Genomic DNA, 22327 nt, shown 5'->3' with positions numbered 1-22327 from the left:
CGATGACGCAACCTTCGAAGTCATTAAATCTCCATGAGATCTAAAGACCTAACAAATGAGAAAAAAAAAACATGCTAACATTGCTTTGTCATTAAATCTCTACCATCTAAATATCTCGTAGAGATTAACTTATATGTGCAAATGTGGCACATTCTCAAAGTTATGTCATCGTCACTAAACGATCAAAGATAATAATTAATGGCTTCATCTCAAAAATAGTATTTGGTTGTAATTGTGGTGATATATCCAAAAATAAAGATGCACAAACAAAAGAAATATAAATATCATTCAAATTGGTAGAAAAGTATTTGAAAGCACATCATGTTTGGACGTTGAGGTTTTGTAACAACACTAGAGAATTATGGGCGTCAACTGCACACATGTTTTACCATGTGATCACAAACTTCTTGCAATGTATGTCAATAAAGGGTCTGGTTAATCTAATGATTAATACTGACATTTTTATATTGATTTATAGCCTTCTATATCTTTGGAATATGGTGATCTTAATGTTAATCATCATATGCAAAAGTTTTGCTTATTCTAGATTCTATTGATTTGTAGCCTTCTATGCCTATGGCATATGATGATCTTAATGCTAATCATCATATGCAAAAGTTTAAAGAAATATTCAATAATCAACCAGATCATATCAAATATAATAACTTAAGAATGGAGGAGATAAGGGGTCAAAAAAAATTGATCAACGAACCTTTGGTTAAAAACCGCTTGACGCCTAAAAGTTGAAACGTTTTAACCATCAAAGTCAAGCTCCTCACAAATACAGTTTTTCAATCAGGGATCACCAAGGTATACTTCATCATTCATGGACTTGAATGATGAACCGACTGGGCATACTTCATTCTTCATGGGTCCGTACGAGGAACCAATTAACCAATGTTCATAATACATAGACTTAAAGGAAGAACCAATATACTAATGTTCATACTAGATTGATTTGCATAAGAATGTTCATACTAGATTGATCATCAGCATTACATTTGTCAACAATTGTTAGACGGATTATTGAGTTCATATGACGACTATGCTAGAGTTTTCATTGAATGGTGATAAAATAGTTACTTCATTATCTTTCTTTATAAGAATGAGTCGGCACCAACAAAACACCGGATGCTTATGCCTAAGACACATCCTAATAGCCAACAAGTTTGATGTGATGATCTAATTATGATCAAAAGAAGGCTTTATAACTTTTTTTTCCTCTTTGAAAAGGTCTTAAAAAGTTTAAAAATCATAAGGTGCTTACACCAATCACTATGTGATGATACAATTTGAAGGAGAGTAGACAATACCTCCCATTGTGGCATTATGGATGTGCCACAAAACCCATCAGGCATCAGCAACCGAATAACAAACTATGTATAAATCGTGACTAGAATTTTACAAGTAACACAAACCTACTAAAAGATATTTTATGACTATAGATGATTAGTTGTTGGTTATTTTTGCTATGTAATATTTATATTATTATCTTACCAAAAAAATTATATCATTGTTTTTTTTTTTTTTTTTTGAAAGAGAAAATTATATCATTGTTGAAAATTAATAATAATGATAATAATAAAGATAGTAATAATAATATAATGATTAAATAATAAAGTTAATAATAATAATGTAATAAGTAATAACTAACTAATAAAGTTAGTGAAATAATTAGGTAGTATAATAAGCTTATAGACGAAGATGTCCACAAGAATATATAAAAGGGAAAAAAATGGTTGTTCGTAATATGGGCCTAAAATGGGGGTTCTTTTGGGTGAGACTATATCTTTGAGGCCCATGATTATTAGTAAAGGGAAAACTCGGGTCGGTCATAATATGGGCCACTCTGATGCCCTAGGTAGAATATACAGATGAGAAAGTGTTTGTGAGTATGTTAAGGCTTACTAATGTTGTTTTAATCTATAAAAATGTTATAAAATCTCACAAATACCCTTTCAATTTGTATTACAAATGTGTTTTGAGGTAGTAATTCAAGTAGCTAGGGCAGAAAATTGACGGTGGTCAATTGCAAAACCTGCAAAACTGTTTTGAATGTTAAATGTTAGTCCACACTGAAGATATAAATTATTATTTAAATAAATATTGGTTCGTGACTAAAAGAAAAAACATAATCATATAATAAAGCTGAAAATCCTTAGGCTCAAGAACGTGAGCTAGGTTCGTGTTTTCCTAGGAATTTCTAAATATGGAATATCTTGCATATTTATATACACTTCATCCTCAAAATGGATCAATATGACAAATATTGACAGTTATTTGTCAAAACCAAACAGCAAACCACAAATGCACTTATTACTTTTTTGAAACTAAATGGTGAAATATATTAAAATCACAATATCTTTATATGACAAAATGAGAAAAATAAAGCTATTTGGTAGCCATAAGAAAAAAAAAAAAAAAGTCTTAATATTATAATTGGTTAGATTTTAAAAAAATAATCTCATAATACAAAAAATATAGCCCATACTGTTATAAACTACAATGTCTTAATAAGAAAAAAGTGAGTGTAATCCCACAATTGGTAATATATTTAAGGTTGATATTTTTGCCTGCTACAATGGAAAAAAAAGTAAAAGTACATCTAAACAAGATGGATTTTCAAATAATAATAATAATAATAATAATAATAATAATAATAATAATAAATAGAAAGAAATGCCTTGAAAAGAATAAAAGTTAAAATGTACTAATTGGTTTTGTTTTGAAAGTACAATGCAATAATCGAAAAAGTATACTGCTATAAGTGGTTATATTTTCAAATTACAAAAGTAAATAAAATTAAAAGTATCACACTTTAATAAGTAATAAAAGTGAAAGTGGAATGCTATAAGTGGTAATCAGAATCAAACATGTTGAAATTTTCAACATACAAATGTCTTGATACAAAAAAAGTACATCTTTGTAGGTACTATTTTGAAAGTATAATATCAAAAAAAACGTTGAATATATGCAGGATTTTCAAAGTGCAATGCATGATGTTTATATTTTCAAAGCATAACATTTAAATAGTTAGATTTATAAAAGTAAAATGTCATAATAAGAAAAATTATATGTAGTTGAATATCTACATAGGAAAAAATAAAAGTATAATTTGGTAATTAAAACCAAAGAAGGTTTGGTTTTTTTAATGTTTTTGTTTTGTTTTTCCGGCATTTGAAATTTCTGGATTTCCAACTGGAATATGAGATTTTTGAATTAATAAACCTGTAGTGAGATTTTATTAAGGTTTTAATTTGTAGGATTTTATTAAGGTTTTAATTTGTTTTTGCTAAATAAATAAACTATGATGTTTTAATACATAAAAAGTTAAAAATGTAAAGCTATGCCTCGTAAAATAAGTTTAGCTTTAAAGTACAATTTCTTAATAAGAAAAAACAGAACATTATCACTGTATAAAATTGTAAATGAAGTATAATATTGGAAATGATTAGATTTTCAAACTACAATGTCTTTATAATAAAAAATAATTTTAACAATTATGCTAAACTAAATAAAGCAAGTTCAGATTTTAATTGTATGCCTTATCAGGTCAGATATTGAAATTATAAAACAATAACAAAAACTCTAATTCTAAATAAATTCAAAATCAAACAAGCTTAGGAATTCAAAGTACAATGTTTTAAGAGTAAAAAATTAAATACAAAATTTCTTATAATAGGTGGGATGTTGAGACTATAATGTTATAATTGAAAGTATAATGCCATTTAAAGGTTAGATTTTCAAAGTATAGTCAATATCTAAATGGGAAAAAGAAAAAGTAGGTCTTAATCAAAATAAATTTGAAAGTTCAATGGTTTAAAAGGAAAATGCTATTTAAGTTTAATATCTTAATAAGAAATTAAACTTAACTCTAAGAGGTGACCTACGTTAAAGATACATATTAAAAACATAACATCTTAATAGGAAGAATAATGAGAAGCATAACACTATTTGGTTACCAAAAGTAAACACGTTTAGGTTCCAAAAATAATACATTAGATTCCTGAAGTGTATAAAAAAACAGATCTAGAATGTCTAAAAAGAGATTTTCAAAGTGCAATCTTAAAATGTAAAAATAAAAGTATAATTTGGTAACTAGAACCAAATAAGATTAGATTTTCAGTTTTTTAAAATGGAATATCTTAATAGGAAAAGAACAAATTTTAAAATTACAGGTGAAAGTAAAAAGTCTTATTAAAATGTGTAATGCAATAATTAATAACAAACAAAAAAAAAAGATTATGAAGGTACAATATCTTAAAAGGGAAAAATAAAAAGAAGAATATCTTCTAAACAGATACGATTTTGAAAGTATGATGCCATAACTGTAAATTAAAATCAAACAAGTTTAGAAGAGATATAATGTTGAAACTCTAATGTTGTAACTGAAAGTACAATGCCATATATGGTAACCAAATTAAAAGATTAGATTGTCATAAAATAATTCTAATATTGGTTACATTTTGAAAGTACAAAAATGAAAAATTAAAATTACAATGTTTTGATGGGAAAAAAAAAAAAGCTAAAAGTATAATGCAATAAGAAAAAGTTTGAGTTTGTTAAAGTAAAGTACTACAATGTCTAGCTTTAAAAAATATATATGAACCAATCTGAATAGTATAAAGCAATGGTGTTATAATTGTGGTATAATGTCTTTATCGAAAGAAAATAATTGAAATTGTAATGCTTCAACTGGCAACCAAAACGGAACAAATATCAATATACACACACACACACACACACATATATATATATATATATATATATATATATATATATATATATATATATATATAGAGAGAGAGAGAGAGAGAGAGTAATATAAACTAATTAATAAAATCAAACAGTTTAGTTTTCTTCAAACAAATATACAATGACTTATTATGACAATTTATAGTCTTCTTAGTATAATGCCACAATTGGTAATCAAAATTAAAGTTGCATCTTTTTAAACTACAATAATAAGAAAGAAAAAACAAAAGTACTTCTTGAAAAGTTGCATTCAAAGAATAGATTAGAATAGAAAAAAAATAATGCTGCAAATGGTTAGATTTTCAAAGTAAGTTTTAATGAGAAAAATAATAGAAGTATAATGTTTTCATAAAAAAACTATATGTATATTGATATAAGCACTAACAAAAAAAAAAAAAAAGTAGTATAGATTTTTATAATACAGTCTTATTAGAAGTTAGATTCTATAATTGCAAAGCCTTAACAAGAAAAACAATCAACATTACAATGTCTTGATAGGTTAGATTTTGAAAGTATATAGATACAATTGAAAATATAATTTTACGCAAAGGATAAAAGTACAATGTCTTAATAGAAAAAAAAATTATATATTTAACACAATAATAGGCACCAAAAATCTACCAAATGTAATTTTGTAATGTACAATGTCATAACAGGAATTGTAATGTATTAATAAGATAATATAGAAGAAAGTAGAATATTATAATCAATCAACAAAAACAGCTTTATTTTTTCAAAGTACATGTCTAATAGGGAAAAAAAACTAAAATTTCTTAATATGAAAAAATAGATACATACCACCATTAATGGTGACAAAATCAAACAAGTTCAGATTTTTGAAACAAATTAGATTTTTAATGTACAATCTCTTAAAGAAAAAAAACTAAAGTACAACTCATAACCAAAAACGAAAGTATAATTCTACAATTGGTTAGATTTTCAAACTATAATGTCTTTAATGAAAGAAAATAATTGAAAATATAATGCTACAATTGGTAACCAAAATCAAACAAATTTCAATGTAACATGTTTTAAAAGGTTTGATTTAAAAAAAAAAAAAAAAAAAAAAAAAAAAAAAAAAGGTTAGATTCTCAAAGTGCAACAAGTAAAATGCCATATATGATAAGATGTTCGAAAAGCACCATCTTAAAAAGAATATATATATATATATATATATATATATATATATAATGCTATGCGACAAGATTTTCAAAGTAGAGTGTTTTAATGAACAATTTTGATAGTACATCTTAGAAAGAAAGATTTTGAAAGTATAATGCTATAAATGAGACCATAATGCCATAATTGGTTAAGACAATGTCTTAAGGGACAAAATTGGATGTTCAAAGTACAATGTCTTAATAGAAAAACTAACACAAAAGTTGTATTGTCTTTATAGTTAGAAGATATGAGGCTATATTTGAAGAATATTACTAGAATTTGTTAGTTTTTAAAGCTACAATGTCTTTATAGAAAACAATAATTAGAAGAATATTACCAAAATCAAACTTGTTCAGATTTTAAAGAGTATTAAGTTTTAACAAGTTAGATTTTCAAAGTATGTCTCTATAACACAAAGTACAATGCTAAAATTATAATGTTGGATTTCAAAAATATAACGCTATAATTATTAGTATAGTTTCATAGATGTTTAGATTATCAAATTACAATAAATTAATAGAAAAAAAAAAATTAAATCAATGTATTGATAAAGATTTGAACTGTAATACTGTATTTGATATCCAAAATCAAAAAAAGTTTAGATAGCCAAAGTACAATGTCTTGGGGAAAATTCAATGTCTTCAAATGCTAAAAAAAAAAAAAAAAAAAAAAAACAGAAGTACAATGTAATTGAAGGTATAATGCCATAATCGGGTAACCAAAATCAAAAGGTTTCAAATTTCAAAGTACAATATCTTAATAGGCTAAATCTTCATGTACTCTTTATAAGGAAAAAGATTTTAAAAAAAGTATAATTTCTTAATAGGTTAATTCTTGAAAACATAACGCTATAGAATATCTTAATAAAACGAAACTACTGAGAGTTTAATGACAGAAATGGAAACAAAATGTCATGAATGTTAAGCCTAATAAGTGTAGTTTAGCTTCTTGCCTTTGCATCTGCATCGTATAATGGTGAGCTTTTTTTTCCAGATTTCTAGGTGCTCTCAACTGCTCCTGTTAAGTTATTGTATCAAATAGCCACAAAAAGAGGATTTGTTAGATGATAATAGCTGAAAAAGGTAGAATATAAATACATAAATGTGGCAGATTTATGTGTTGTTATTAGCCAAAATTACAATAAGATTAAAATCGAGTAAGCACTATCACAAACGGAATTACTTTGACCAAATTACTTTGCTCATAACTGCGAATCAATGGAAAAGAAACACAAACACAACAAACTGTGATCTGATAATATTGTTTGTTCATAAAACTGCTGAAGGGATTCTGAAAGACATTCACGAAACCATCGAAACACACAAGAACACTGGCGAATTGATCAACAAAACCATCTAAACACAGCAGACACGCTATATTAGATTTTACAGCAAAACTCCCAATGAAAAGAAAAAGAAGAAAATCCCCAACGAAAGGATCAACAAACCTATAGAAACAGTCTGTAATTTCCTTCCCTTTTGAGATGCAATGAAACTAGTTCAGTTACTTAAACCCAGAAAATCAGTTGTTTACAGATATAGAAACGCCATCGAGATAATGGAGACGAAGACAGGGTAAAACCAGAAAACCTGATGCGAAGAGAAAGAACTAAGAAAACAGCAATTAATCTTCGATTTTTCTCATTCCTACATAAATTTTAAACTCACAGAGGAAATTACAGCATCTTAGTACAGAAACCCCTGAAACTTACAACAATCTTGATGATTCTTGGATTAAAGACATGATGAGTCTCCTGCCAAGGATTGGGACTGGGGGTGTTTGGGTCTCCGGGGACCGGATTTACAGAGATCGGTCTAAGCTTTCCGGCAACCGGCGGAGTTTGGTTCTGTGAGAGCGGACGATTGAGATATATTATGCACACCGACCCAACCCTTTCGACTTTCTAACGGTTAGTTATTTATTTACTTTTATATTTAAAACTTTTCCATAATTAAGACTTCCTATTAAATCATCTATTTATTAATATATAAAACAGCTTAAATCTATCCATTAAAGTTTGATTTCTATTTTTTATAAAATAATATATTTATTTACTAAATACTTACGCTTTTATATAGGAGATGCCATCACCAATCATAGAACCAAGGCCTCTCTTAGGTCGGACGGAGTGGGTGCGGGAAAGGGATGAGGGAACCTGCACACCACTCTGTAGGTGAGGGAAAGAAATGCGGGAAAAAAGGTGGGGGGAGAGGGTGCCGCACTCTTTCTCCTCACGCTTTTTTTTTTTTTTTTTTTAATATTTATAAAATTATATACTTATTATAAAAATATAAAAAAATATATTAAAATTCATGGTTTTTAATTCCCTACAAAATAAGTATAATATATGTATGAAATATATTAAAAAAAAAAAGTGGGGGAAGGGCTTCCCACCCATTTCTTAGCTTTTAGGTGAGGGAAAGAGAGGTATGGCCCACCAAAAGTGAGGAAGAGTCCCTCCCACACCTCTGATCTTAGGCATATACCTCCCGATCACACACCAATTCGTTTATGTATAAACTCAGGGGTATGCTCTTATTGGCAAAGTAAAGTCGTTGTATCACCTTGGTCACCTACCGACGTTTCTATCCATCCACTATGACAAATGTGCAAAGGTCAAGCATGCATGATGTATGATGGTCATTATCAAATTTGGTTCATCGGTCTTGGCCAAGGAATTTTTGGAGAATATGTAATGTACCAAAATCACAATGTATAAATTTTATTTTTGATTCAACCATAAACATTATTTATCCATTTTAATCATTCAAAAATATATCACAATAAAATAGTTATCAGAATACGATCTCAAAATCACAAAGTGCGGAAACAATGGTGGATACGTTGCGATCATGTCGGGTCCTTCCTTCCTGAACCGGAAGTACCTGAAAACATAAACATAAATTGTAATCATAAAGCTTAGAGAGTTCCCCAAAATACTTTATGTCATACATATCAAACATACAATGGACCATGCCCAAAAACCATCGGGCCCCGCCTGACATCAAGCCCCACTCGGAACAGATCTGTCAGAACATGAGATGGGCCCCGCTCATCAAATTCATCAGGCCCCACCTGGTATTGGGCCCCAGCCGATATTCATATAGACAACTAAACACATGCAAGAATCACTAAGATAAATATCATATAATACACCCATTAGGTCTCGCCTGGCATCAAACCCGACCCGGTATATATATATCTCATACTACACATGCAAGAGTCACGCAGACAACTAGCATCCTAATCGTAATAAATCATGGGCCGGAATTTTGCCTTCGACCCGCTAAACATTGTGAGGAGACGTACCTCTAACTACTGAAACAACTAAATAAATGCTTGGATTGCTGATCCGAAAAATCCTTGCGCTAAACAATCACATAAAACCCTAATTAATAATTGGGACATAAACTATAACTAGGAATCTCATCCATATGTCCAACTCCCAGGGTAAAATATCATTTTACACTTTCCTTACATAGCCCAACTTATCCAAGCCCAAAAACCAAAATGGCCCAAGGCCCAAAATTGATCTAATGGGCTTCTAAGAGAACGCATGGCGTCCACTTAATGACGTTTGGCGTCCGAACGCCCAACGTTCTAACCCAAACACATGACGTAACCATAGAATCCAAAATCCTTAACAAAGGTCTTAATGGCTTAAGATCTAACGTTCAAACTTCAGATCCAATGTTAAAAGAACGTCTAAAGTCATAAAGTTGCAAGCTTTATGACTTTGCATGGCTACAAAGAGCCCAACACCAAAATATAACTTAAATCACACTCTAAAGTTCCAAAACTCTTGCATGGAAGAGTATCAAGGTCCAAGCTTGCATTTTTATGATTTTAAACCATCCAAAATGCTTGAAATGACAGCCTAAACCTCTTGAGCATTCCAAACTCACAAAAGTCAAGTTCTTGGGACCAAAAAGAACATAAAACTACACTTAAGCAAGATATAATAAAGAAGTCATCAAGATCTAAACTTTATACCTCTAAAAGGTACTCCGAGATGCCAAGAGTCCAGATCCAAAGGCTAGAGAGAAACACCAACACTCCAAAGATCTTCCTTCTCCACCAGGAACACAAAAACGATACCAAAATGTTACTCCAAGGCTTTGAAACACTCACATACACTTAGGGTTTCAAAATAAGGTCTATAAGGGACGGAGGTTGTAGATAAGAAACATTATGAGGCTATAATGGCCTTTAAATAGGGTGAAACCCCTGAAAATTAGGGTTTGTCCTCTACGTGTGAACGCCTAGCGTCTACAAACGCCTAACATTCTGTCACACCCCCAAACCGAATTGGCGGAAGCATTCGGGGGTGGAGGACGTCATGTACAGCATCACAACAATTGCATCATAGTAATCAAAGTAAACACAACCATTACACTAAAATATAGATAATTATATATGTTTGATACATAGTTTGTATACATCAAAAGTATAACAAAATATAAAAGACGTGACTCTATACGCTCTGTCTTCTCAAAAGCCTGTGGGAGTACCTATCTACTGATTCCTGAGAATATAAGCGATTTTTGAAAGAGTATCAGCATTAAGCTGGTGAGTTCATAAAAATGTTTTTATAATGAAAATATGTCATTGAATTTGTAAAAATGTTTGTATGCTTCCCAAGAAAATCCAATATTTTCCAACATATAAGTTTGTTACTGTGTTTTGTAGTGGTGTATAATGTATTAGTTCGTATGGCTGGTTACAACCAGTTGTATTGTATATCGTTGTTTTGAATGAAAAACCCTTTGTATGAAAACCTTGTCTATCACCAGTAATGTATAGAATGTTTTGTTTGAAAACCTTGTTTACCATCAGTATGATTAGTAGTTTTATTACTTAAAATAAAACAATGTATTGTATCCCTGGAATCCTCCAGTGTAATGTATAGTAGTTTTATTAATTAAAATAAAACTAATGAAGAATGAAATCATGTAAACAAATGTTAGTTTATACTATTGTGAGTCATATAACCATGCTTGATATGACCGATGACCTCTGCGACGTTCTTCAGGCGTCGGACGATATGATATTTGTCACCCCAGACATGCCTGCCTAACTATAACTAGCAGTTTAGGTGTGGGATTGTCAGTCCCGAATAGATCTATTCACAAATCTCATGCTCTCCCTCCATGAAACTCTGATTACACTAAATGATAGGATTTATTCTTTACCCCGGAGGGTACAATTGAAGAGATGTCTCACAATCCTGTATTAACTAGTTTACGTGTAGTTTGTATTGTTCTCTTGTATTTGAATCCTTTTGTATACCTTGTAGAGTAATAATAGTTATACTTAAATAATTATTTAGTGATGTGCTCTTGAAATCCAAAAATAGTAATGTATAAGCTCTGAATTTGTAAAACTATATATTGAAACCCCAAACTATACCTATTATAGTTTGTGTCACACCCCCGAACCAGACGGCGGAATCGTCCGGGGGCTCGTGTGACTAACAATTAAATAATCATCACAATGAATATACATGAAACATAACACATTCATCACCAACATTACATAATACAACCATTGTTGTTTACATCATGTACATTGTTAAATTACATAGGTTCAAATTGTTAAAAATACGACAATTGATATTACATAGACAAACCAAACACACTTGTAATTCTTCCATCTTAATGATTACCTGAGAATATAAGTTATTTTGAAAACATCAACTTATATAATGTTGGTGATGAATGTGTTATGTTTCATGTATATTCATTATGATGATTATTCAACTGTTAGTCACGCGAGCCCTCGGACGATTCCGCCGTCTGGTTCTGGGGTGTGACATGTTGGTATCAGAGCAATGTTTATAGTGAACTAGCATATCTAACCATACATGATATGCAAATATAAACACAATGGGACCAAACAACTCTAAACAAAACAAAATTTTAACATTTGTGTATGCATATTAGGATAGTAACCTAACGATACTTAATAAAAGCTTCTGGAGGAAATTGAACACTATGGTTAAACCTGGGCAGTTATGTAGTCATATTAGGGATAAATATAGCATGATCAGGTATATTTATTCAGAATATGACCAACATGTGTTCAAGAGTAACTATAGCAGGAAATGAATCCAAAAGCCTACCCCACTCTCCAATAACTCTAGGGAATCCAAACACTAATAATTAAAAATACTATGAGAATAATCAAAACATGACTCGTTCCCACGCCCCATGCAGTCACCATGGACGATGATCAGCAAGGGGTACACTTCTACCAAGCGCTAGTGGCTTAAGGAGTGCTTGAGGAGGATCCTGAAGAAAACCCCAAAGGATGCCCTGTCATGGGTCAACAGGTAGGACCTGAAGTGGAACCAGAAGAGTATGTGGTAACTGATTACGAATATGACGAGTCTGACCGGGAGTCAGATGAAGGAAAGGACATTGAGGAGGCGTGCAATGAACCCTATCTATCGAAAGCCCCATCAGATCCACGTGCGGTTCAGAGGGGTGATGCATACCATTTATGCTCTCTTGAGGAAGAAATAACAAATCTCAAGCGTCAACTCTTTGCGACCGAAGCAAGGGCTGTACGAGCCGAGCAAAGGGTAGAAGTAATCACCCAAGAGGCAAACGAACTGGCTGAACTTCTAATACGTCAACTCGATGATTGAGTGCCATCGTCAGCACTACTGATGGGACTTGCTCTACTACTTGCTATATAGGTGTCACAATATGTGAAACCAGCCATATCTCCTACTAATATTGTGTTCCTTCTAACGCGTACCACCCTATGTACTATCGACTCTATGTTTAAGTGATTACCCTACTCACAGGGTCATCATGCTACCGGATTTTATATGTACAGTATGCCTTTTTGGCAACTTTTCATGTATCAAACCTATTAGTATTAATGAAAATGCTTTATGTTTTATCATGAAGTTGTTATCTGCTATGTGTTTTACTTCCTTGTTTTATGTCAAAATGTGAAATTACTTAAGTAGATGTCATACCCATATACTATAGGATCGCAACTCATAAAAACCATAGGCACTCAACGTCTTTCCGTTCCATGACAGAAAGATGCCTCAAAGACCCAACCGTGGAAACAATGCAACGCCAACCCCGACGGAAATAAACTCGGTTGCGTTCCAGGTAGCAGTGTCTGTTGCGGTCACTGCAGCACTTGCACAGATTCGCAATGGAAATAACGGAGAAGGCAACAGGCAAGGAGTTGGAAGCACAAATCAAGGGACAAGCCACGGAGTCGCACGACCATGCACCTACAAGGACTTCACCAACGCCAAACCTCGAACCTTTAATGGGACAGGAGGCATCATAGCCCTGAAAAGGTGGATTGAGAAAGTAGAGTTGGTATTCAAAATCTACGGATGTTTGGATGAGTGTAAGGTCAAGTTCGCAGTCTGCACGTTCATGGACCAAGCTCTCTCCTGATGGAATGGCCACGTTGAGGCTATGACGCTCACGGTGGCAAATGCGATGCCATGGGAAGAGCTGAAGGAGATGATGTTAGCAGAATAATGCCCTAGAGGTGAGATTCGGAAGATAGAGCAAGAGTTGTGGAACCTCACGGTCCAAAACTCCAACATCGACACGTACATATCCAGGTTTAGTGAGTTATCTCTCATGTGTCCCGGAATGATCACCTCAGAAGAGAAAAATATTGAAAGGTTTATTTGGGGACTGACTGAGCCTATTCAAGGGAATGCCATTGCAGCAAACCCTAAGATGTTTGATAGTGCTAAGAGACTGGCCAAGAAACTGTACGATCATGGAAATAAAAAGGGTGTCAAGACAGTGGTAGCGGAGGCTAAGAAAGAGGAAGAGAACAAGAAGGGGAAAAACAACAAGCGAAAAGGAAAGAAAAACTCGGAATCGTCTAAGAAGCAACAAATGGTGTCTGTCCATGCTGCAACACAAGCTATTACCACACCACATGCTTCAGCCTCATCCACACCAAATGCTTCCAAGCATTACTCGGGAAATCTCCCCAAGTGTAACAAATGCAATGTAACACCCGCGTTTCCAGGCTAGGCATTATCATTGATGTAATAGTCTAGGTTAACCCTTGTAACTCTTTTTTAAGTATTAATGATGAAATATTTGAGTATTATGTGAATTATGTGTTTATTTTCTTAATTATTATAATTTAATGAATAAAGAATAAAATAAGCGTCAAATTTGAAGTGTGGTATAATCCCAATATCTTTGCATAAAGATGTAGTGGTCGAAACAAGGATTCCGAAGATATAAAGAATGCCAGAATCCGAGTTATAACGAAGAAGTTATGACTTGTCGAAGTTTCGCGATAGAACGGACAACGTTGAATGATGTAAAAAGTGAAATTTACGTTAGAGCAATATTTAGCCTTAGTGATCTAAAAGAAAGTCGTAGAGTTCGTTAAACCGAGAGCGTGCATAAAAAGAACGCCCAAATCTAACTTCGTATGAGGAAGTTATGATTTTTCAAAGTTTCGACTTAGCAGTATACAACCCGAATGCTCGATTTGAGATCGAGCGGTTTTTAGCCGAAACAATCTAAATGAGAATTGAAGGTCTCGTTAATAGGAGTAAAACGATAAAAAGATAGGCGAAAACGGACGTCGGGTGAAGAAGTTATGAATTTATAACGAAATTTTCCTGTCCCGACCTACTAAAAATAAATAATAAAAATAAAGTCAAAATTAGCCGACGGAGTCTAAACGAAAGTTTTAGATCGTAGTCTCACCTACGCGTTGATATAAAGAATGTCGAAAACGGAGTTCGTATGAGGAAGATATGAATTTTTGAAGTTTATTAAATATTTTCGATATTTTATTTATATATACATTTCGATATTATACGAAAGGGGGGGGGGGGGGGGGGGAATAAGAGATCTTATCGTCATTACGCCCAACGTAATTCAACCTTCCAGCCCCTATAAAAGGAGGTCAAGGGCAACCGAGTTCATTGCTCATTTCTTCCCTTTTTCTCGCGGTTTTGCATCATTTTTCGTGCAAGAATCATCCCGAAGCCCCGGTATCATTCCCGAGCCCCGAAGCAAGTCCCGAGGTCCCGAAGATCCCGAGAATTAAGATTCCCGATCTGAAGCTCTGCTCGCGAGGAGCCCGGTTTTTGTGAAGATCTTCCAGATCTGCCGAAGAATACTACTTCTACAAGCCGTAGTGTTGTCCGATCATCTTCTGATCAAGTGAGTGTGTAGTTACTTTCTTCTAACGCATAATTATGAAGTATTTTATACGAAATACATGTTATATGTATAATTTTGTTGTTATGTGCGTGAATATATATGCACTCTCTTCTATCTCATAGATCTGATTTGTTTTCTATGAAATACGTGTTATGTAGGTGTGCCTCATCTGTTATGTGGAATATGTATTGAATGAAAATGCTATACAAGTTTTAAACTATGTATAAAAATATATATATTTATATACTAATATGTTGTGTAGAACATGGGTAGATAGTTGGTGTGTAATAAACAGATGAGAGGCCTCGATGTTGTTGTTGTTGATCTAGTTATTCAGCGGAGTATGGATAACGACCACAGACTCCTTCTAGACAGTCTTGTGGAACGCTAGCAGGTTTATAACCTGTAGGTGTTGTGAACGATGTGTTCACCGGTGTACTCTATCCCTTTCATGGTTGCCTTTAGGATATCTATTGTAGAGGAAACCCCTTAGCAGTAATGTCCATCCCGATGAAAATCCTAGATTAGGTCCCTTGAGATAGATGTTGTTTTAGGGACGTAAAGTGAGGATAACGGGAATGGGTAATCAGGATAGTGATTGGTTGGTGAAATTAAATATAATTTATTTATTGTGGGTTGAAAACCTTATATGCTCACCAGGCTCCCAAGCCTGACCCACTCAGTTTTATTTGTATTACAGGAAGTGGCGCAAGGGCGTAAGATGGATGAATCATCGAGTTGTTTTGTTTACAAGTCTGTATATGTATATATTTGTTGAATGTCTTGTAATGTTATCGTTTATACTTTATGGTCTGTATCGGAACATGACATCCCGAGTTTTGATTATATAATGAAAATGCATCTCTTGATGGAATGCTTTGATAGATATTATTTTATCATGTTTTGTTTTGGGAACAAATTCCTCAACACTTTTAAATCAAAAGGATTTACTCTGAAATTGTTTTAAAAAGCATAAATGAAATCGGTGTTTTCTGGCCGTGATTTTGGGGATGTCACATGCAACTTCCACCATCATGGGGAGTGTCGAGAGCTGAGTTGCACAAGGTGAAATTAGAAAGGCCATACCACAAAGTATTGTAGGACTCGGCTTCAACAGAACCAAATGACAAACAACAACAATAACAACAACAGTAACAACAACAATGCCAATATTGGAGCTAGCTGTACCTATTACGGATGTGGGAGAATGGGCCATATCAAGCGAAACTGCCCCAACACAAACAACCAAGATACAGGAACAGCAGGGAGAGTTCTGACGATGGGTCGGGGTGAAGCAGTGCAAGACCCAGCCATTGACACCGGTACGTTTCTGCTTAACAACTCATATGCATGCAATTTATTTGATAGCGGAGGAGAGCAAAGTATTGTGAGTAATAGGTTCAAACATTTACCAAACAACAACCCCAAAGGCTTAATGAAGCCTTCACGGTGGAAATGGCTAATGGGAAGACTGAATCAACTAAGGATATATATATATATATATATATATATATATATATATATATATATATATATATATATATATATATATATATATATATATATATATATATATATAGGGTGTACACAAACTCTAAATAATCACACCTTCCAAATAAACCTAATGCCTGTAAATATTAGGAGTTTTGATGTGATCATCAGCATGGATTGGTTAAGCCCCCATCATGCCGATATTATGTGTCACGAGAAGGTCGTTCGCCTTCATCTTCCTAACTATGAAACCCTAATAATCTATGGAGATAAACCCAGTGCAAACCTTTGCCTTATCTCGAGTATCAAGGCGCATAAGTGCTTACAAAAGAAGAGCGATGCATTCCTTGCTCACATGGTGGATAAGACCAAAGTGGAAGCGAGCATTCAAAACATTTTGGTGGCATTTGACTTCCCGGATGTGTTTCCAGAGGAACTTCCTGTAATACCCCCAGAATGACAAATCGAATTCTGAATCGACCTAGTGCCTGGAGCCGCTCCAATTGCCAAATCACCCTATAGGTTGGCTCCTGTTGAAATGCAAGAATTGTCAAGTCAACTAAGTGAACTCTTGAATAAAGGATTCATTAGACCAAGCTTCTCTCCATGGGGAGCTCCGGTTCTTTTCGTTAAAAAGAAAGACGGATCCTTCAGAATGTGCATTGACTATAGGGAACTGAATAAGCTCACTATCAAAAACTAGTACCCGCTTCCACGGATCGATGATCTATTCGATCATCTCCAAGGAGCTAGTTACCTTTCTAAGATAGATCTGAGATCCGGTTATCATCAACTCAAAGTCCTAGATGAGGACATTTCTAATACTAATTTCCGAACTCGTTACAGTCATTACGAATTCGTCGTGATGCCCTTTGGTCTGACAAATGCCCCCGTTGCATTTATGGACCTCATGAATCGAGTCTGCCGCCCATATCTTGATAAATATGTAATCGTTTTCATCGATGACATCCTCGTGTACTCGTGAAGTGAAGAAGATCCTAGCCAACACCTCCGACAGATCTTATAGACCCTTCGAGTTGAAAAGTTATATGCGAAACTTCCCAAGTGTGAGTTTTGGCTCCGCAATGTGAATTTCTTGGGACATGTAGTTAGCCAGGAAGGAATCCATGTAGATCTCTCCAAAGTCAAGGCCATTGAAGGCTGGGCGATTCTAACAACGCCAACGGAAATTCGTAAATTCTTAGGACTCGCAGGCTGCTATCGAAGATTCATTCAGAATTTTTCTAAGATAGTCAAACCCCTCACCACATTGACACAGTTGGGTGTACCATTCAACTGGACGGAGAAGCAAGAGATCTCTTTTCAAACCTTGAAGCAAGGCCTCTGTAGTACTCCAGTGCTATCCTTACCGGAGGGAACCGTAGACTTCATAGTTTACTGTGATGCTTCGAATCAGGGTTTAGGTTGTGTTGTTATGAAACGCGGGAAGGTAATTACTTATGCATCCAGACAACTGAAAACTCACGAAGTGAATTATGCCTTGCATGACCTGGAATTGGGAGCGGTGGTCTTCGTCCTGAAAACTTGGAGGCATTACCTATACGGTACCAAGTGCACCATCTTTACAGACCACACGAGCCTCCAGAACATTCCAAATCAAAAGGAAACTAAACATGAGGCAGAGGAGATGGATCGAACTGTTAGATGACTATGAGAGCGAGATCAAATGCCATCCAGGCAAGGCTAATGTAGTAGGCGATTCCCTGAGCCGAAAGGAGTATTAATGTCATCATGTAAAGACTCTATCGATCGCCATCCAATCTCCCCTAGCCTCATAGATCAAGGAAGCCCAAGTAGATCGCCCCTATGATGGGCCGAGGTGGGCAACTAGCAAAAGAGGATTCGTCGGCCAGTGGTCTTATAGGACCCAAAATCATTCATGAAACAACCGAGAAGATAGTCCAAATCAAAGCTTGACTTCAAGCATCGCGAGACCAATAGAAGAGCTATGCTGACAAGCGGCGAAAGCCACTAGAATTTCAAGTCGGAGATCGCGTGCTATTAAAGTTATCTCCATGGAAGGGGATGATTCGCTTTGGGAAACGAGGAAAACTGAAACCACGGTACATTGGACCATTCTAAATTCTTGCATGGATTGGTCCAGTGGCTTACAGACTACAACTATCCGCCGAGCTCAGCAACGTAAATCCAGTGTTCCACGTCTCGAATCTGAAAAACTATCTATCAGATGAAACCCATGCCATCCCATTAGAAGAGATTAAGATAAACGAGAACCTCTTGTTCGTCGAAGAACCAATTGAGATTATCGATAGGGAGGTAAAGCGTAGAAAACAGAGTCGTATCCCAATCATGAAGGTTTGATGGAGCGTTAAGCGAGGACCGGAATTCACATGGGAACGTGAAGATCAGATGAAGCAAAAGTACTCTCACCTATTCTTTCCTTCACAATCCTAGTTTTCAAAAGAATTTCGGGACGAAATTCCTTTTAACCGGGGGGTGGGGGTGATGTCACAACTGGCATTTTAGCCTGGAAATTCTATTCTTGTGTAACCATTTGACTATTGTAAAACTTATATTCTAAGTAAATCTCACTTAATGCACCTTTAGATTCACCATTCATGTTCATCAAAGAGTCTAAAGCCCTAAGATCCATGGTTTAAGTCCATGGTGGACTAGGAGTTCCTTATTAGGACTAATGGACCAATAAGTACCCAATTCAACCTCATTGGACATAGAAGCCCTAATTGGATCCTAATTGGACCGAATTCATAAATCTAAAACATTTTGGACCACTTGGGTCTAGAATGATTCATTCTAGCCCTAATGGGCCTTATTGGGCCATAACTAATCCAATTAACCTTAGTGAACCATAAGCCCCTCTTTTTTAATCTATTTGGGTCGTAACCCATGTAAGGAGCCCATTGGGCTGAAAAATAATGATTGGGCCTTATAGTTTCAAACCAATGCAAGAATTGGACCCAAACTACCCTACCCATTCCCCTAGCCCAACACCTTCGGCCCATGAGTATAAATAAATAAATAAATAAAGGAAATGGAGTTGACTTTGGAGTTCCATATCCATAAAATCCAACATACATTTAGGCTTTAAACCATCATGTATCCATGCTAGTCCTTTCACCATCTCGTTCCCTCTCCTCTTCTATTCTCAGCCGAAGACAAACAAACACATACACACACACTACACTAAACTCTCTCAAACACTCTCAAAGATCATCCTACACCTTCTTCCAAAATCTTGAAATTTGCTTGTGATTCAAGGAGGTTTTCACAAGGCAATCATCACTTCTTGGTAAGTCTTTATACATCCAAGTCCATAACTCTATTTTCATGATTGGATCACTCTTTTAAGCAAGTTTTTGGTGATTATGCTTCCTAGAACTCCATAAGTTTGAAATCCACTCAAGAAAGCTTGCTAGGACCAAAATCTTCTCCATTTCTTCTTCAAAATCGAACTCCATAAGTTTGAAATCCATTTCTTCTTCAAAATCGAAACATCAAAGCAAGGCGATAATACCCGCGAGTTACACATGTATAAAATTAAATATAATATATGGTGTGATTTTATTTATAGTTGTTATTGTTAATTAATTATTTAAAGTTTATTTGCTTAAGGTTTAAATTTCTATCATTATAATTATGTAAAACATCAAACATTATTTTTTGATTTTAAAGGTAACAATATAATCATTTATATAGAGTTATTTTTAACTATTGTTATTATAAGTTATTTTAAGCTACTTATTTGAAAACTTTTAATGATTATAAAAACAACATTAAGAAATATTTTAGTTAAATTAGGATTACAATTTAATTTTTGCATTTACCACTTTTAACTATTTACAAAATATTTTTTGGTTTTTTAAGTTAAAATAAAATTTATATTTAAGTTGACACTATAGTGTTATATTTAAATTAACAATTTAAGTATGTTGTCCAAACTGTTCAAAAGTTGTAGCTTTAAACTGATAATAGTTTAGATACAACAACATTTTAAATCTAATAAATTAAATGTAATATTTTAAAAGTAAAGACATAATTTTATAATTAGAAGTAAATATATTATTTTAAAACTAAAATTTAGTTTATTTATGATTACACTTTAGGTTTGATATTTATTTAACCTTATTAACCAACTTATAATCATTATTAGAAAGACTATAATTTACCACTTTTAACTATTTACAAAATATTTTTTTGGTTGTTTAAGTTAAACTAAAATTTATATTTAAATTGACTCTGTAATGTTATATTTAAATTAATAATTTAAGAATTTTATACAAATAGTTCCCAAATTATATCTTTATAATGATAATGATTTATATCCAATAATATATTAAAAATAATAAATTCCGTATAATATGTTAAAAGGTAAAAAACATAACTTTGTAAGTAGAAGTAAGATATTATCTTAATTTTGAAATTTAGTTTATATATGATCAAACTTTAGGTTTGATATTTATTTAACTTTATTAACTAACTTATAATTATTATTAGAAAGAAATTGAAAAGTCATTGGAGTTTCAAATGAATGTGGTGAAAGGAAAAATGCATGGGAGTTTCAAATGAATTTGGTGAAAGGAAAAATGATTCCTTTATAAGTATACTTGGTGAATCCCCGCACGTTGCGCGAGAATAGAATTATATAGTTAAAATAATAACTTTTACCAAATTATTATTTAATATTTCTACTTTGAAACAAAGTGTTAGTAGTAAAGAAAACATATAGTTAATATATTAGTTTTATTAAACATTATAGTTTAATATCTAAGTCATTGTGATATATACAATTATTTGATAATTTTATAAACCATTTAAAATTGTGTAAATTATATATCAAATGAATGATAATATAACGGGTAACAAAACGTATTAACAAAAATATAAACTGCAACTTTTAGTAACATAAAAATAGAAAAAAACATCTATTATAACATTTATATTAAAAAAGATATATATACAACGAATAATAAAAAACATGAAAAATAAACACTATAACTTTTAATAACATAAAAACACTAAAACATCTATTATAACATTTATATTAACTCTTCATATTTAAATCACAAATATCTTCAAATATATAAATGTTTTTAATGAGCAAAACTTTACAACTTTATAAAAGAAATGAAAATAAAAAATCATTAGTGATTACTAATTAATAATTATAATTTAAAAACTCTTGAGTAGTAAATAATAAATATACATAAATTAGAAAAATCTTGAGTTGTAGTGTGAGTTTCAAATGAATGTGGTACTTAGAAATGTATATTTATTATTATTATTATTATTATTATTATTATTATTATTATTATTATTATTATATATTCTTCTAAATAATTAGTTTTGATGCATAATTTTAATCCCTTCAATTATTAAATATAAAGATATTTAATTATAAATTTATAACATACATAGGTACATATACATGTTAAACAAATCACATATTATATATATATATATATATATATATATATATATATATATATATATATATATATATTCGTAGATGTCATATGTAATTATTGTCGTAGTAATATGGATAAATTACTTTAATATAAAGAACATATCATGATAAGTCTATCATAATTACATATCAAATGTTCAAAATTATGTTATCTTTTAAATATTGTCTTTTAAATATGTTGTGTAGGATAACTCAATAAAAAAATAATAAAAAATAAACATAATCAAAATAGAAAAACTACAATCAAATAAATAAGAGCATTGGGTGG

At 32.6% G+C, this 22327-nt stretch overlaps 1 long non-coding RNA gene across 1 annotated transcript; it reads right to left on the bottom strand.

Moving 5' to 3' along the window:
- Positions 1 to 1828: 1828 nt before the first annotated feature.
- Positions 1829 to 7808, bottom strand: LOC144998272 (uncharacterized). Its single transcript, XR_013660223.1, has 3 exons — positions 7628 to 7808; positions 6869 to 6933; positions 1829 to 2046 (listed from the first exon to the last, which is right to left on the bottom strand). It is a non-coding gene; the product is annotated as an uncharacterized LOC144998272 (long non-coding RNA).
- Between the last annotated feature and the right edge of the window lie 14519 nt (positions 7809 to 22327).

The sequence above is a fragment of the Lactuca saligna genome, chromosome 5 (assembly GCF_052625555.1).
Source record: "Lactuca saligna cultivar CGN05327 chromosome 5, ASM5262555v1, whole genome shotgun sequence".
In the NCBI taxonomy this organism is placed as follows: Eukaryota; Viridiplantae; Streptophyta; class Magnoliopsida; order Asterales; family Asteraceae; genus Lactuca; species Lactuca saligna.
The sequence above is the reverse complement of the archived record's forward strand: the minus strand, read 5'-3'. Positions and strand labels throughout refer to the sequence as shown.